Here is an 18680-nt window from a genome sequence, read left to right as displayed (position 1 = left end):
ACTATTATACAATATACTCAAGGAAGGTTTTTGAAGCCTTTCACAGATGAAGAAATCGTTCTGCGCTATACTGTTTTAGAAGAATGCTAGATACGTTCATGAAGTATTTTAGATGCACAGAGAACCACATACTCAACAGAAACTCATTTAGCTATGTTTTACCTCAGTGTGAGATGTAAAATATTATTTTGTCATCTGTATTTTATAGTCCCTGATCAGAACTTTTATTTATTAATCAAATATTTTTCTCACTTATATGTAGAAAATATATTTTCATGTTGTCCTTATGTCCCTAGCCAAATCTTGCACTTTTTTCTGTTTCTTTTTTTGAGGGGTTGTTGGGTTTTGGTTTGGTTTTGATTTTTTTTTTTTTTTAGGGGATGTTTTTTGGAGTTTTTGTGTGGTGGTGTTGTTTTGGGGTTTTTTTTGTGGGTTTTTTTGGGGGGTGAAGGAGTGGAAAACTGGTTATCTAGCATGAAATGTCAGCACAAAAGGATTTTAAAACTCATTGTATAGTTGTCTCTTTCTTCTCCTTTAGACAGGAAATTATCTACATTAACTATAATTTTATTTAGCTAAGAAGTATTTAATCAGTTGAAGTATTTAGTCTCATATGTAGAATTCTAACTTTTTAGTTTATTGTGCACAATTTTATTTGTCACTGTTATAAATCCAAGAAATAGTAATTCTAATAAACCATTTTTTTTTTAGCTCCTTAAAACTCATCACTGTAATAAACAGCTCACTTTCTCCCATTCACCTTCTGGTTTCTCTGGAAAAAGAGGTGTCATAAGTTCTTCAATCCACCATGTTACTGACACACTGCTACTTACTATTTCACTGCTGATGTTAAATAATAAAAAAGAAACATTAAAAATATACTTTTATTCTCCTTATGACATGATAAACATCTTTACTACTTCTGTCCTTTTGGTTCTGGGAACAAGAGTTACTTATACAGTTACAGGCTTATCTATGCAGTTTACAGCTCATTTCTACCTATCAAATACTACTGCAGATAAGTTACAGTGCTCACTCATTTAATATGCTACAGCATGAATTCAGTAAGCTTTATCAAAAATATCCAGTGTGATGTACAGTTCAATTAAAATGCATTAATAATATAATGCCATGTAACCTAACGTAAAATGAGTTAAAATAATACTGTTGGGTATTTTTGTTGTAATTTTCTTAGAGAATTTTTTTTTTTTTTCAGAGTTATAAAATTTCCTGCATCTTATTTAAAATCCACACTACTTTAGATCTTGAATATGAAAAATATTATAAAACTTCTCCTTAGTACATGCCAGACTGGTTAGAAATTGATGGTTGGCTCCCATCTATGGATCAAGTTAACAAATTATCCTGGCAGAAAAAAAGTTGGTTAATTTGCTTTTGTAATCTTATATATAAGACTTTTAAAAAAGTCCTAACCATTCAAATATTTAGTATTTCTGTTTTATTACTTGCTTATAATGAGAGATCACATAAGAACAAATATTAGATTCAACATGTGCATGTACACACACAAACAAACACAGAATGTTTTACTGTGATTTGTCCATGCTAATATAAGAATCAAAACAAAAGTGCTTCTGATACAGCTGGTATAAGGCAACTATGTGTTCATGCACAAATATATATATATAAATTTAGTTGTTCTGATTTATTTTAGCTTGGTGATCAGATCAAGACTACGTATTAGCTCATACATGGTTTTTTTTAGAAAAAAAGTAAACAGAAGTCTTAGAAATCACCTTCATGAAAAAAAAAAAAAAAAACCACAAAAAAAACCCCAAAACCAAAACTGTATCTGTTTGTTGGAAAAAGGTGCAGAAAAAATCCAGAGACATTTAGCAACAGTCATATAATCCTAATCTTCTTGTGGAAAGGACTTGAGTCTTGCACTCTAGCTTGCTTCCTCTCCTGAAAAGGAAATTCCAGGTGGTCTGTGCTGGTCACACTTCCCAAATCAAAGCTTTCTATATGCCTGAGGCTTTAAGTTTGGTGAAGAACAATAGACTGTCCACAAGTTTTTCCAGAAAAAACCCCTCTACGTTTACAGAGAGGACAATAGTATAGAACAAGCATCCCCTTAATCTGGCCTCTCCCTCAGCCCATATTGGATGTGTACTTTCTTCTAGTTCTGTCCTATGACAGTTCTGGAAGACTTCTACAAGCGTAGAAGTGAGTGTCTGGTTTCACAGAGGTGACTCAGTATTCCCTAGGCATTTTTTCAGTTCAAAGTAAACATCTGATATACTTTTTGTTTCCTTTGTAATAAAATTCTGAATGGTATTTCACTATTATTAGATACTTGTTGAGAAAGCTGTTTGATTTTTATTTTGACTGAAAGTAGCGGTGGGCATGCGTTCCTTGAATGTAAACAGTGTGACTTCTGTAATTGGAATAAAGAACGCAAGCAAGTAGAATAAAGCAAACAATAAGAACCAGCTCTTGTTCAAAGGCACAATCTTGACTTCAAAAGGTGTCACTGCCACAGCATCATGATAAGCCAGCCATTGAAAATTACTGATATTTTCTTCTATCACTGAGATTTCTGAGATTTTTCTCTATTCAAATGTGATGTTCCCTCTGTTTTAGAGCAGAATAGAATCTCAGCCTATTCTAAGTTATAGAAGAGAAAAAAATATAATTAATTCAACAAAGCAGCCATAATTCCCCAAAATTTTGGCAGTAAATGAATAGCGCTTTATGTATGTTGAATTAATTTTTGTGGCATAAAAATATTCTTGAGTGATTATATGAGTGTAATTTGGGTGTATGATTACTTTGACCTAAGTTTAGAGGTCTCAAAGTCTGGTTAAGCCTGGTTAGCTGGTCGTGCTAGACCATCTTTATAAACAGTGGATAAAACCAGACTTTTAGGAAAAATGCAAGTCTTTTAATGTAGAAAGCTATTTTAGGATTAATATAGAGGCAGAGAAGTGATTCAGAGCAGCCCTGTGGAGAAGGACTTGGGGGTGTTGGTCAATGAGAAAATGAACATGAGCCGGCAGTGTGCACTTGCAGCCGAGAAAGCCAACCATATCCTGGGCTGCATCAAAAGGAGCATGACCAGCAGGTCGAAGGAGGTCATCCTGCTGCTCTACTCTGCTCTCGTGAGACATCACATGGAGTATTGTGTGCAGTTCTGGTGTCCTCAACATAAAAAGGACATAAAAAGAACTAGAACAATTAAACTCTTGATTTAGTTTAAAAAAGGTGCTGAAGTTGAGTGAAATTAATCCAGTCCACAGCTGGGCTTTAGCTAAAGCTCAGGGTGAAGAGAAATCAACTGTTTAAACATCCTCTAGAGTCCTATCTTTACGCTATCAGTGTCAGTAAAGTTCCTGTTACCATTTCACCAGCAACACCATGGCATCTGCCTTGCCTCAAAACCTGCTGCTACTCTCACCAGATATACAGAGCCTGTGCCTTGCTTTGTGAGTACTCACAAACTCAGTGTGGGTTGGTGATGTCTGTGTCTCTGCCACTCTTTTTTAGTCCATACAAAGGAGTGGAAGCTTTTGGAGAGGTGAATCAGTTTTGCACATCCCTCACTTCCAGCTGCGTCTTCACTCAGCAGTCCTGAAGAAGGTTGCAGTAGATAGGCCAGTGGAGATGGGCGTTGAGAGGCTACTGCTGACAGAAGCACAGCTAGCTGTGGGACTGCTAGTGCTTCCCTCCCCTTTCCTTCATCTCCTCCAGATCAGGGTGGTTAATTAGTATCCGTATCCCCCCTTTCCAAGCAGAAAGATTCAATCCATTCTCCCCACTTCCTTCCTTTGCCAGTGTATTAAAGAAAGCAAACTGTTTTCAATTGCTTGTGTTTATCTTGTTTAGCAAAAAAAAGTTTTTAATCTGATTTTAGAAAGTTAATGTACATTTTGGAAATAAAACAAAACAGCAGCTTTTCATTTAGTTTAATTTCTAATGGAATATTTTCATTTTGGTTGTTAAAAATTTTTTAAAAAGCCAAACAAAACCAACCGCATTTTTCTGCTATATAACTGCTGAAAATTCTTCAGAAGTTAAAAAACAATGAAAAGTGACTAAAAAGGAAAGGAATTGAACTGTTCACTCTTACTCCACATATTTTAAAGAATTAACTTGGATTTTCACGTCAAACTTCCCCCTTTCTTCTTCTTGCACCAAAAAAAAAAAAAAAAATCCTTGTACTCGTGGAAGTAAAAGTATGCAACTTACAAGTGTCAGTATCTGAATGGTGTTGATTTACCATCCTTCAGAGGGAACAATTCATATGCTGTTTCTCCATTTTTGTTAGTTTCAACTTCAAATAGAGCAATGACTATAGCACCGATTTTAGAATTTACAGCTAAACTTTAAAAAAATCCAATTTTAAATATAAAAACCATATAGTTCCTTATAGAAATGATAGGATATAGCTCACTCAAATGATATATCTATTTCTGTGCTTCTGGTCAAATAATTACAGATAAGTTAGTGGTATTCTATTTCTCTGTGTCAGCTTCATAGGAAGACATGAAAGCAAGGCTTTTGTTATAAGTCATCACAAGATATCTTGACTTTATCAATTATAACCGGAAACTGATACATAAAGCAGAAAGAATGCACTGATGAGCTTTTTATTTAATATTCAATGAAGATTATGAATTTCAATATTCAAATTCAGATTTTTTTATGCACAAATCAATTTTGGTTATGTTTTTAATAAATAAAGCAGTAAGTAAAACTAAACCATGGGAGAAAAGACTACTTTTGCTAAACAATTCTGCAAGATAAAAGAATGCTTTGTTTTACCTATTTTGTGTAGATCTATTTTTGGACCAATTAATGTTTCCTTGAAGCACCTTGTAACAATAATTGAAGGTGTTAAGGGAAGAGGCAAAGAAAGAAAAGGTTAATATAGATATTTTTATATGTTTCTTCAGATCCCAGCAGTATAGCTGTAACATTGCCAAGATATGGCATTTTCTGAGCACTTCTACTGCAACTGGAATATAATCCAAGTAAATAAACATTTCCCTCCCAGGAACGTTAGGAGATGAACAATTAGTCACATAACTGCAATTAGATTCCCTTGGAGCAACTCAGAGAGTGGTGCTCCACTAATAAAGCCCTCATTTAAAGGGGAACTTTAGGAATTTCCTGTAGTTTTACTGCATATGAATGGTGAGAAAGGCCTTGATAAATTCTGTTTAGGTAGGAAATCTCATTGGTAAATTGCTAGGTAAAAGAGTCAGAGAAATCCTGAAGAGTTTTAGAGGCTCTAGATTCAAAACTCAGTCAAATCATGAAGGTGATGTAGCCTCAATGAGTCTGGAAGTATCCGGAGTGTAGCTCTGTCCTTCTTCATTCCTTCTTTTTAGGTCTAGGAAGAAGTGTCAGTCTTGCATGTGGTGATTACATACATGGTTTAGTGGTGGATTGGCAGTGCTAAGTCAGTGGTTGGACTTGATGATCTTAATGGTCTTTTCCAACTTAAATGATTCCATGATTCTGTGACCATTCCAAGTGAGATCTGTGTCATTTACCACAATAACGCTAATTTTATATATGGCCTACGCAATCTAGTAAATTTGAAGAACTTGGCTCGAACTATTTCCTCTGTTTCAGAGAGTGCACAGGAGGTGGATTAAGTCATTAGAATTCATTGAGGGAGTTGGTAGCATCACTCTTGTCTCAGAGGAGGTGGTAGAACTTGTTCAGTTTCATTCACAACTTGCACTACAAGGAGACTTCAGTAGGTACACACATTAGATGAATTAATAAATTTCTGCAGAAAGTGTATATGTCTAAGATATGTTACAGACCAGTTGATGTATTTCTGAAAGGCAAAAAGGGTGGAAAACAGGGAGGAAGTGTGTTACTCATCATATTGCTGGAGTATGGGTCTGATTGCAAATGAGGGGGAGAATGCTTCTCTGAGAGCAACTGGGTATGGGATGGGGTAATAAGGACCGTGCAGTCTAACCATGTCTTGGGAATTTGATGTTGAAAGGAACAGGGGCCCATTACAGCAATACGGAAGTAAGGCTTCAGAGATGGTGGAAAAGTCAGTCAGATTTTGTTCAAGTGATGCAGTTGCCTAAAGTTGCTGAAAAACAAGAGGAAAGGGCTTCCATTAGCTACTAGAAATACACAGTGCCATGATATAGATTTACTTTGAATTATTATTTAATTTTGTAAGCCATCTCCTCAAGGGAATCTGAACTTTTCCAGTTTAAATTGTGGAAATTGTTGGCTTTTTGAGAATGAAGAATTTCAATGTATTTTGGTTGACTTGTTTTAAAGAAAATAGTTCCAATTTAAGAATTCAGCCAGCTCAAGATTCATCATAAACTCTAAGAATGAAATTATATTAAGGCACAGAAGAAAATACTTGAAGTTAGTAAATATAATACATAGGTAAGAGCAACATTTTTATGGATAACTTCACAAATGCAACATTTCATATTAAAATCATAGAAACATAAAATGGTTTGGGTTGAAAGGGACATTAAAGATCATCTAGTTCCAACTTCCCTGCCATGGGCAGGGACACCTGCCATTAGACCAGGTTGCTGTTTTTATCACAGTAGATTTCCAAAACCAAAATGTTCATTTCTGAAAGTGTAATACTCAGGTCTTCGTGCTAACCTACAAAAATGTATGCTAATTGATTTTTCAAGCCAACATCTGTTTCAGCACAGAAAATCTCTGAATGCCCACAGACCTTATGTTCTTGGACTGAGGTAATTTTGATGGGAAATTACTGTGAGGGGAAAAAAGTTTCCTGTGGTAGCGTATTTGCAAGCTATTTTTAAAGTACTGAGGAAGTTGTAATGTTACATCAAGATGTGATGACAGGTGATGTGTGGCAGTCTGGTTTTGTTGTTCTGTATACTGTTCTTATATTCTGGATATTACACATAAATACATGAAGTTATGTACATAATAGAGGTAGAATTGATATTCATGTAATTAGATTTTTCAGCTGTTCCCATTGCAAAGGCTGTTTAAAATTTAAGTGACACAAGTACCAACACATTCTTTCATGATGGCCATCAAGTCACAAGATAGTGTCTTTAAAAAGTAGTGACTCAAGTCCAACAGTTTCTCATAGCAGATAAGAAAACTGTCACTTCTTAATGTAGGTGGGATTTCAAATGAAGAGGTTGGGGCTTTTGTTTGCTTTTTGTTTTCCAAAGCTCTTGTGCAATTTCATAATACACCAAACCAAGGAAACAGTTCTACAGACAAAAAAAGTTAAAATACACACAGCTCTAGTACTCCTGACAATGGATGATAGGTAGAAAAAAAACACTTTGAAATTAATCCAATGTCACATCTTTGAAAACTCCAACTGGAGAGATTAACTTTTTATTTTTTACTTTTTCTGTCTGAAATGATTTTACAAAGCTTCAAATGCCCAGAAATCTACTAAGCCAGGCCATTTAAAGAATCTAAATAAGCTTGCACGGTTTTAAGCTTTCTGACTTTGAATATTAGCTTTGAAGTCTTGCCAAAAACTGACTGCAGCAGACTGCTTTAGAACTGAATTCCTGACACTGGAATTAGTGTTGGGTGTGTGGCATGCCTAATGATAATCTTTACCACGCTCGCTGTAGAGAGCCATCACACATGGTGCCTCTGAGTCAATAATTCTCCAAGATAAGATATGGAGCATCCTGGCTTTTATCATCTTTTAGACTGGTGTTTTGGACACTGTCCATTCTGCAAAGCCAGCTTGCCTAATGACACATGAAGCTTTTCCACAGGACAGAAAGAATGCTTGAACATTCTTTTAGTTAGCTCCTGGTGAAAAGTTTTAGCAGGAGCATAAGAAAAACATTGAAAGTTAAAGTGCCTCACAAATAGGCTTTGTCCACAATTAATTGTATTCTTAAGCTTCTTACATTTGTAATTTTTTTATTGCATCAGTGTTTTATTTATAGAAAAGCTCACTATATTACTACAAACATGGTCACTGTATAAAAGAAGAAAACTAGCATATTACTTTATCTATGTAACAGCACACACCCACCATGTCATGGGGTTTTTTTGTTCTTTGTGCTGCAGTGAAAAGTATATGCTTCTGTTACTGAAGGTTTTTGAAGTAACATAGTATGTCAGAGGTATAAAGAAAATCATACACAAGTAGACTGAGGCTTTTTCTAAAACACATTCACATATGTCACTGTCTTCCTAACAAAAGACTCCTATCTTGTGCTCAGAAAGGTAAACAGGAGCATTTTCACGAGTTTAGTGGAGTAGAGTAAAGCTCTAGGTTCCCAGAAAAGAGTAGAATAAAGCTCTAGGTTTCCAGACAAGAAACGTCTTTCATTCAGAAGTTAGTCACTAAGAAAGAACAGGTAACTTATTTGAAATATTGAGCTCTTAAAATGCATTCTGCTTCCCGGCTAGATCATTTCATTTAACTTTTATGACATGATTAGTCATCCTATTGTGATGCAGTACAATGTAACTAAGCACATCAGGCCTTTTAGATAAGAGTTGCCTTGCAGATACAGATGTTGGTAACGGTTTCAAATTCTGTCTTGACTGTAGGAGTAGATTACACAAAAAAAACAAGTATCAAAAAGTGGTATGTGTATTCTATATATTCTGGACCCTTTATATGAATTTCATTGCTTCTTAAATGATATTCCAGGCTTATCTCTTATCTTTAGAAAAAATAGAGCGAAAACCCCAATATAAACATTAAACTTGTCATCAAACCTCATGTTTCAAAGACCTTTAACAGTTATATTTCTAAGTTTCTATATTTCTATGAAAATTGTGTGTTGGATTTTATTAACTACTGGTTTATACGTTGTGAAATTACTACTGCTATTACAAAGAATGAAAAATATGGCATATAAAATAAATGAATTCCGAAAAACAAAACCCAAAACCAGTAATTATCCAGAATACTATATTTTAACCACAAAAAGCACTACAAAAAATAGCAAAACAAAATATAAATTGCAGTTTAAGATGGGAAAGCTAAACATACATGCTGTTCAGAAGCCAGGTTAATTCTGTTTCTTTCACATAAAGAAAACCAACACTGGCTAAATTTTATTCTGAAATTCTGAATTAAACCCAGAAGTGCTCTGTTACTACATCTTGGTGTTTTTGATGTGTAAAAAATATGTTGAGAATTCTTAAGATTATCCTTGAACAATAATTGTCAAATTTTTTAATCCTCTGTTGAATGTGATTTTTTTTTAATAGCCGTCACCTGTAATTTTTTTTGTCTAAACTTTGCTAGTAAAAGATGTTACATGACTTACTGAAATTGTTATTACTCACACTTTTATGGATTATAACAAAGAACATTATGTCTAAATCAGAAAACCAGAACAAAATTAAACAAAAAAAATGTAAGAAACTAAATATTTTTACGTATGATAATCAACATCTCAAATTTCTCCATTTTGCTAGAGCAATTCCCTTTGTGTCATGGGTTTCATCAGTATTTTTGTGTAAGTGTATGTTTACAAGGGTAAAATAGTTTGCAGTCAACTAAATAAAAATGCTTTCAATAATTTCTGGAAAAGAACATAAGAAAGAGAAATATAATGGTTGTGAAATGCATATATAGTCTGTTTGTAAAATAGGCCAATATTTAAAGTTTTGAATTAAAATATAATCAGCTATATCACTTGTTCTATTTTTAGTTCATTTCATAGTCTTCATGGTGTATTGCAAGCAAAATGTTTAAGTATCTTTATTAAGAACTATTCTGTTTTCAGTAGTTCACTTAAGAAAGGAAGTTGAAATATATTTACTAAGAGGATTTGTTCTTTTCTACAAATATAAATCTTACCCTTTATGCTTATATTGCAATGGACATTCTAAGGATGGTTTTGGTATAGTTTTAACTTGGTTTGTATTCTTCCTTTACATGGTTTTCTATCTGCATAAATAAATTAATATTTTCAAGCAAGATGTTGGTTAATGCCCATGCTTGCATCTGCCATTATGGCCAAAGGATACGATCCGGACAAACTACGAAGGGAGAGAGGCTGTCTCTTAGGCTATGTGTTAAAAACATATTTTGAATTCATATGTCACTGATAGAATCATGGAAAACAAATATAATTCTAGAAAGCCACTAATTGTATGTTACTGAGTGGGTAAGCACCACTTCTTCAGCAACTGAAGTCTCTTCACTCTCATCTAGCTGTGAACAGTTTTTCTTTAAACTATTAGATTGTATCCCAGAGAGGTTTTGACTTTAGAAAAAATATATTTATTAAAAAAAAATTGTTCTCACATATTTTTATTAATATATAACTTAAAATAAAAAAGGATATTCTGGTTTTTGTTGCTAATTCTGTGGACGTGTACACCATTAGTCGCAAAATAATTACTTGTGGGATGAGAATCCTGGCTCTGCTGAAATCATAACTCCCACTGACTTCACCACAATCAAGACATTACCACTGATTTTTATCAGTGTGAGATGACACTCAGGCTTCAAGATATTTTCTGAAATTCGACAAACCAAAACCAAACAGCTTCTCTCAGGCCTAGCTACAAACAGATCTGTTCATTCTTCAGGGTCTTATATGGAAGTGTCAAATGTCAGCCACTTCATACACTGCTATTTAGAGGGACTGGCATGCTGTTTTTCAAAAATTGGCCTTCAGAGTGGAACAAGTGCATTGAGAATGCAACCAGCTTTTTTGTTCATGAGCATAATATAATGAATTCATGTCATCTTCCTGCATGCAACCTGAACAAAAGGACAATCAAATTAGAAATTGTCATAGATAAAGAATCTGTATCCAGGACCTCTGCTTGGGTGAACTGTCTGCAGATCTCTTCTTCTTCCTCTGTTTGCAGATTTATCACCATGAAATTATTGGAGAAATAACTTTTTCCATCAACTGCAGAAAAGAGAAATTCTCTATGTGACCTCAAATTTTCTTGACAAGGCAGATTTATCCATCTGAACACATGTATTTTTCATTAAAATATGTTATTTCTGAATTTTTTACTAAAGATTATAGTATATGTTAAATTGCGAATATATATGCATATATATTTATGTGCACATATATATATACCCACTGCCAAATGCAAGGGAAGTCTTCTAAGAAAGTCAGTATCTAAGGAGAAGCTACTTATTAAGACTTGTTGGTTTATTTTGTAGAATTCTGGATTAGAATATTTTTCCTCCATACATTATTTCAGCTTCTGCTTATACCATAGCATTTGTGTTCCTGCCATTCTAATTGTGCTGAGGACAGGAATTCAGTGCTGTAGCTTTAAAGCTTGAAATATTTGGGCTTCTTGGGGTCCCAATTTTGCATTTTATGAAAAAAAATCTGCAGACTCAAACAAAATACAATGCTGCAATTTTGTCTTCTGAGATTATTGTTTGGATCAAGGAAATCTCTATTTTCATAGTGGATGGTGTCCTGCTCTCTGTCCTTTGCAGCAATATGAATAAAGCTCAATTATTTACCTAAGAACTTCAGGCATTTTTGAAATGGAGTAAGTAAACGTACAGTATGTTTATGTGTAAATAAAGACTCTTGTCTGAGCGGGTTACACTTTGTTTCAGCAGTCTATAGTCTAGCATTCTTTAAAATGAGAATTATTGTATAAATGCTAAATATTTACTTGATCAATTGTTAAGGCACTATGTCAGAAAGAAGACAAGGATCTCCATAAAAGCATGGATCTCAAAAACACTCAAAATCAAAGTTAACACTCACAAAAAGTCCTCCAAAGTACTTTTATGATTTTGGGGTGTGATTATTTTGTTTTAATGGTAAGAGAGCAGTAGGATTAAAATGGAGAATAAGCCCCAAATTTTCTGCCTTTTAAATTTCCAGCTAAATTGAATCTCTTGCCTCTTAATACTTTCCACAAGCTTTGAAATGGCTGAAAGTAAATCAGACATCAAGAACTAACCTTTACCTTCCCAGAGATACAGGCATATGAAAAATTCAGTTTTATTTGGGACCCAAGAGCCAAGCCATACTAGAAATTACTCCCATATCTGTATTATTAGTAAAAGCCATGGCTGTGCAAGCAGACAAAAGATTTCTATCAAAGCCAACAAAAAGTAGCTAATCTGCTTTCAAGTTTTGAACTAAATCCCCCTGAGATGCTGTAGCTCTAGAGAGGGTTATTGGTTTTTTGTTTGGGGTTTGTTATTTTTTTAAAGGATGTTTAAAACTAGGAGAAAAAAAAAAAGTATCATAGACTGCTAAGTGTGGAGTACTTTTCAATTCTCTTTTAAAATGCTTGTTTAATTGATTTTTTTGTTGTTGTTGTTGCAAATGGAGATTTCTCTCTTGACAACAGCTGCTGTGTTTTTTGTAGAGTCTGGTAAGCATCAGCGCTCCAAATGAGCCTGAGTCTCAGGAGGAGGAAGCAGGGAATGAGAAAGAGCATTGTGCCTCTTTTGTCACTATTCTGTTAGCAGCCTTAATTTAATGTATGCCTGCCTCTCAGGCAAAAAAAAATCTCAACAACTTGTCCTTGTTCGAAACGATAATACACCACTGGCTCAATTTTGCAAAAATCAGTCTGCTCAGCTGTGGAAACAGACATGTTTTTTCTGTTGTGTGATACATACAATGAGTTATCACCATACGCCCAGTAATTGGATGATGAGATTTTAAATGTCAGGAAATAAATGAAAATATCAACAGTTTGGCAATAGGAAGATTTCTGTTCAACGTGAACCTGACTTTCTGAGAGTCTTTTTGTGAGCTTTTTCCTAAAACCTAATCAGTGAGGATTAACTTTAAATTGAAAAATGACAGTAGTTTTGAGTTTGCCTGTGTGTGGCGCATTTCACTGAGGAAGAAACAGAAAATTGTGAATGTCTTGTTATGGGTACAGTGAGAGGGATACTTGCGGCAAGATTAAATGTGTTTCACGCTTTAAATTGAAAGATTAATAAAAAAAATATGACTTTTTGGAGCATTTTCTTTCCAACCCTAACTATTCTATGATTCTATTTTCAATTTGTGAGATATTTATCAATTTTTAAGGAGATATTTTATAAAATTTTCTCATTAAAAAATTGTCCTATTTTCCCTGGTTTGTTTGCTTTGTGCCCTCCATGTTCATACATATATGCACTCTTACTTATTCACTTTTGAAATAAACAGATGAAATGCTATGTTCCCTCCTTTCACAATTAGATTGATCTTATCCAGGAGTTTCTGCTGAAATATAGCTTCTTCTCATTTGCAGCACCATCTTCTCCTGATGTCCTAATTTAAGGCCTCATGTGAAAAGCGATTTATTTATGTATTTCGATAAAAGTACACATTTAGGTAATACCCCTATTTTCTGTGTGAAATCTAAAAAAAGTTAGAGTAATCATGAGAGTAAGCATTATTAGGAAAAGAGGTAAAAAAATGGTAATAAGGGCATTTATGAATAAGCTTTTAGCAAGGTTTTAGAGAAAATAGAGGGCACAAGTATTTTAGATGAGCTCTAGCCATGAAATAGGGTGAACTGCAATGCGAGGCCTTGCAAATGGAAAGGAATTCCCCTACAGAAAGATCTTTGCTTCTGCTTCTGTTTCCATTATAGTGAATAGGAAAATCTGAAAATATCTGTCACCTCTGTTGGAAATAAGAAAAGGCCTATGAACACCTTCCTGTTCCTGGGAATGAAAAAATTTACATTGTCAAGACTTCCATCCACCTAGCAAATTATTTATTTGCCTGTGTTTTTTGTGGGAATGACAGTACAGCAATCCAAACCCTCACCCTATTGATATGTGCACATGTACATATATATCTGTGAATAAATAGATTCAAATATATACATACCAGGCAGAAGTGCAAGCCAGCAGTGCAGAAACTGATTGCAATCCAGACGTTCCTATGTTAATTGTTTATTCTAAGTTTGAAGCAAATCTATTGTAATATTCATTTCAGCCATCTGCAGTCTTACTCCAGTAATATAGAGCAGTGAAGGGCAGTGTTGATAGATTCTTAGTGTGCTTTGAAAAAGATTAATGCTTACCAATGAACTCTGTATGAAAGGTTTCCTTTCAAACAATATCTTAAGTTCATTGATTCAGCATAAAGCATGAGCTTGTATCATAAAGGCCACAGTTAACAGTGTACTTGGCTGCCAGGTCTCTGGTTTAATATAAGCTGAATTAGATCCCATTTTTTCACCATTAAAAAAATTTAAGACTAATCATCACCTAAGCAAGTTGCTTATACACTGACAATCACTAGATTCCTGAAGGGGTCTTTCACATCGGCCACCCAACTGATAAGGAATTACTTTATCTGTCAAATATGTTAAAAAGTGTGTTGTGGCTAAAGTTCAACAAGGAATAAGTGTTTGGCTTCAAGATAATGAGGGGCACCTCTCTCTATCTGGAGTAAAGAGGCCTGAGCCTTCTCCTTAAGGTAGGCTCTACAGGCAGTTCAAACTGGAGAAGGAGGGGCTCTTCTCAAACAAAGCTTTCCGGTTCAAGAACTTTATTCTACAAAGTACTGAAGTCCAAATCCCTCTGCTGACAGGCTAGGGTTGAATCACAGTGTGAGTTTCATCTTGCCTAATTAGATATTTGAAAGTAAGACATTAAAATCTGAGCTAATGTATCTAGCTTCCCTTTGTAGCTAGTGGTAAGAAGATGGGGGCTTTTGCTGATTATCCCAGACAGCTATTCTAAGAGGTATCTCTGGATGTGTCTATTTCTCTGTGGATGATAAAGTCAGCCTAGGATGAGTACTTCAGTCATAAATGAAGCTTTTAGTTGCCCAAGTTAGGATAGATGAATCCATCTCTAAGTCTCTAACATTAATGATAAAGTACCCCGATAGAGTATATCTTGGTTAAACTTTGTTTCACTTTGCATTAAAAAAAAAAAAAAAAAAAAAAAAAAAAAGGAAAAGAAAAAGGCAAGAATCCCTTGGGGGGAAAAAAAAAAACGGTAAAGGAAAGATTTCCTTACCAGCTGATTAAGTCATAGACAACTGGTATGTCAGCCCAGTACATGTTCTAATGAATATGTATATCAGGAAGAATAGCACAAGCAGGAGACAGTGACAAAGGCTCACTTCACAATATATAATAGCCCAGTATGCTTAAGGCTGCGGGTGCTCACAAATCAAATCCAGTAAAGAAAGAATGATCTGACTACTAAACTTAGTCATAAAAGTTATTTTTTCTCCTCATTATGCATAAATAGACTAGGTCTTAGAGTTGCGAGTAGTAACAAAATCATTGATTTTTTCCAGCTCTGGTGATATTAAGATTTGAGTCAGACATGAGATACCACTGCACTGTCAAGAATCTAAAGCTTCTGCCAGTGTTCAGGGCACAAATTAGTGTTTACGCTTAAGAAATGTGTGCTGCAAGAGATTTAGGAGCTACAGAGATTATATTGTGCTTTCGAAAATTTAGCATTGAAAGGGGAGTATGTGATAAAATAAATGGACATCAAGTGCTCCAAGGACCACCTTGACTTGTGGCATTTCAGCAAAAGACTCTATTGAACTGGGACTGCAACCATAGATTTAGCCCAATGAGAAAGACATGAATAATTTTTTTTTTCCTTTAGTCTTCTGTGTTCAATATGCATAAATCTCCCAAAAGGTGAAAATGCCATGTCAGTTCTTAACACAAACCTAAATAATGATTTATTACACTCAATGACCAAACATTTTGTTCTTCTCCAGCTTTTACACTCACTCAGTGCTGTGAGGTCTAAGGATCATGTCACCTGAGGTCCCCAAGCATCAAGGGCTTAGTCACAGCTTTTCAAACAGTCCTGCCCTCTGTAGTCAATGAAGAGAGAGAGGGTCCTGCAGAGAGTAATTCGTCTGGCTATCAAACTACTTCATCTCCAGATAGGTGTCTAAGTGAGCTGGATAAATCTCCCTTTAAGAGAAGCTTATCTTTTCCCACTAAACCACAGAGGCAGCATAGATGATGAGCTGAGCTTACATGGCTAGGCCTTCCAGTGGCTTAAGTGTAGATAAGATGAAACCCACTCAGCCTGTCCAGCAAAGACAGGTCTTCACACTGACTCCATTTTTTTGCTGATGTTGTTTGGGAGGATGTTTTTTATTCTTAGAAGGAAGATGGGGAATAGGATTACAGCAGTTGTGTTTGGGTTTTTTGTGTAATGTAAGTAAATATCTGTTTTGCTAACTTTTTGTCCCTACATTCAGTGTTTTATACACAAGAATAACCTTTATTAAGTGGCAGTAGATAAATGCTCAAATCCATCTTCTTATATAAGATATGTTAACCTTCTCATCTTTCACCACACATTTCCTCCCCTTCAGAGAGGCTGCATCTAGTATACAGAGTTACTGCTTCTACATTTCTACGAAGTTAAAAAGTAGATGTTGTGGTTTAAGCCAGTCGGCAAATCAGCCACGCAGTTTCTACTCTCCCCCCTGCCCCCCCGGAGGGATGGGGAAGAGAATAGAAAGAACGTAACTCCCACAGGCAGAGGTAAAAACAGTCCAGTAACTAAGGTATAACACAAATCATTACTGCTATCACCAATAATAATAATGATAAGAGAAATAACAAGGTAAGAGAATACAATACCACCCACAGAAAAAAACAAGCCCGACAGAGCAGACAGAGTGCCCATCCAGGAAACTCCCAGTTACATCCCTGGGCATGACGTGCTGTGGTATGGAATACCTCTTTGGCTTGTTTGGGTCAGGTGTCCTGTCCCTGCTTCCTCCCGGCTTCCCCTCCTCCCTGGCAGAGCATGAGACTCACAAAGTCCTTGGTCAGGGTAAACACTCTGAAAACATCGGCTTTATCAGTATTATTCCCCGGCTGAAAGTCAAAACCACAGTGCTGCACCAGCTACTAAGAAGGAGAAAAAGTGACTGCTGCTGCTGAACCCAGGACAGTAGATAACTCACTGAGATAATCATCTTCTTAGAGAAACCATAAAAAATTCAAGAGGCAGATATTATGCTAACAAATTTATAATAAAAAAGGATTAATGTCAAAACACAGACTTTGAGTGTGTATGTCCACAAGAATGAGATCTGGGGGAAAAAAAAATAAAAATTATGAATCTATATCTAAAGGGCTTTTTCACTTCCTGTCGCAGAAAACATAAATTATACACTTTGTAACCATCTGTAATGTCAATATCTGCAGTTGCTCCCAATTTACTCTATAGTGCTATTGTACATATTATTTGCTTTGGAAATTAGTTGCAGTTTCTAGAACTACATTTTGACTGATTATTTTTAAATGCACTTCAAAAATTTACGAACCTATAGTCAGCTGGAATGACTCTATACTAACAGCATATTTGTAATGATTTCTTTTTTGCCGTCTTCCACCAATGTTTGTTTAATATATTAAGTATATGAGTGGTGTCTGAGCATGTGTATGTGTGCAAATTTACATGCTAGAATATGCTGACACAGTTTACTTTGCAGATATTTGTGGAAACTGGTTGCTAATCTCTTCTATTAGTAGGACATCACATCATTTAGATATCTTATCCTCTTTAGATAATTTCCTAACTATGGAAAAGAGAACATTGAAAAGAATAATAATACTGAGGCAGATGTAAAGAAAGCAGATGTAAAACCTGTTTAGAAGATAATACTTCAGGGAAAATTGAGGAGGAAGGAAGAAATACTAACACTGCAAATAATAGTTCCAGTGATTTCAATTGTAAACTTCCTCAAAGTTCAAAGGGACAGAATTTTTAGATTTTTTTTTTAGGTATTAAGAATGTTCTCAAACACGGCTTCATGAAGGTGGACCAGGCTAGCACAGAGCTTGAAGTATGTACTGCCTGTATCCTGGCTGCCACAAGCAAGGAGAGCAAGCGTGGATTATGCAAAAATTCTAAAACTTTTCTTACTGAAATGGAACATTATTCACATAGTGTGTGATGGATAATGAAAGATAATCTTAACTTTGAAATTTACTCATTTTATTCCATTCTTGATCACTGTAGCATGAGGGTCTTGTTGTCTGACATAAAAATAACTGATGGACTGGATAAATATTCAGTTGTTTTCATGGAACATATCAAGAATGTTCATCAAATCCATACTCCTCTACGGTGTCAGCCTTATACCTTTGTGGCTCCATGGATTGTATCTGCTCCAGGCTATTAAATATCAGACTTTCACATTCTTTCATTTTGCAGTCAGCAAGAAGTGTTTTGCAAAAGATGTAATAGATGAGAGAGCCTCAAAAGATCTGTTTCGCTAAACTTTCAGAAAGTTCACAATTTAAATCCCTGGAACATCCATATAGTGTAATAATTTCTTCTTTTCCTCTTTACTTTCATAAGGTAACTTCTGGAAAATCAATAATTTATTTTTTTATACAGTGTTCTCCTCCTGCCTCCTTTCTCTCTTTGTTCCCACTTTCTTTTTTCTTTTTTTATTTCCCATATTTACTGTGAGATTTTTTTTTTTTTTCCCTTTTTGTCGCATTCCAAGCTTAAGTTTTACATTTTATCTGTGGGTATGTATGGGGCTTGGGCATAGCTATGAAAGCAACTAACTTGTAAGTTATTTATCGGCTAACACAGTCTTTCATAAATGAGCCCCCTTAACTTCATAGAAATTAAGTACTTGTTAAGTCAATACTTGAAAGGCTGTGAGGGTGTTATTTGTGCATTTACTCTCTCTTTTTTCTTTTGGAGGAAGGCAGGCATGCAGGAAGGTGTTTAAAATGAGAAAGAAATATTTAGTTAGCAATTT

This window comes from Psittacula echo (assembly GCF_963264785.1).
Source record: "Psittacula echo genome assembly, chromosome: 4".
Classification (NCBI taxonomy): domain Eukaryota; kingdom Metazoa; phylum Chordata; class Aves; order Psittaciformes; family Psittacidae; genus Psittacula; species Psittacula echo.
Note: the sequence above shows the minus strand (reverse complement) of the source record.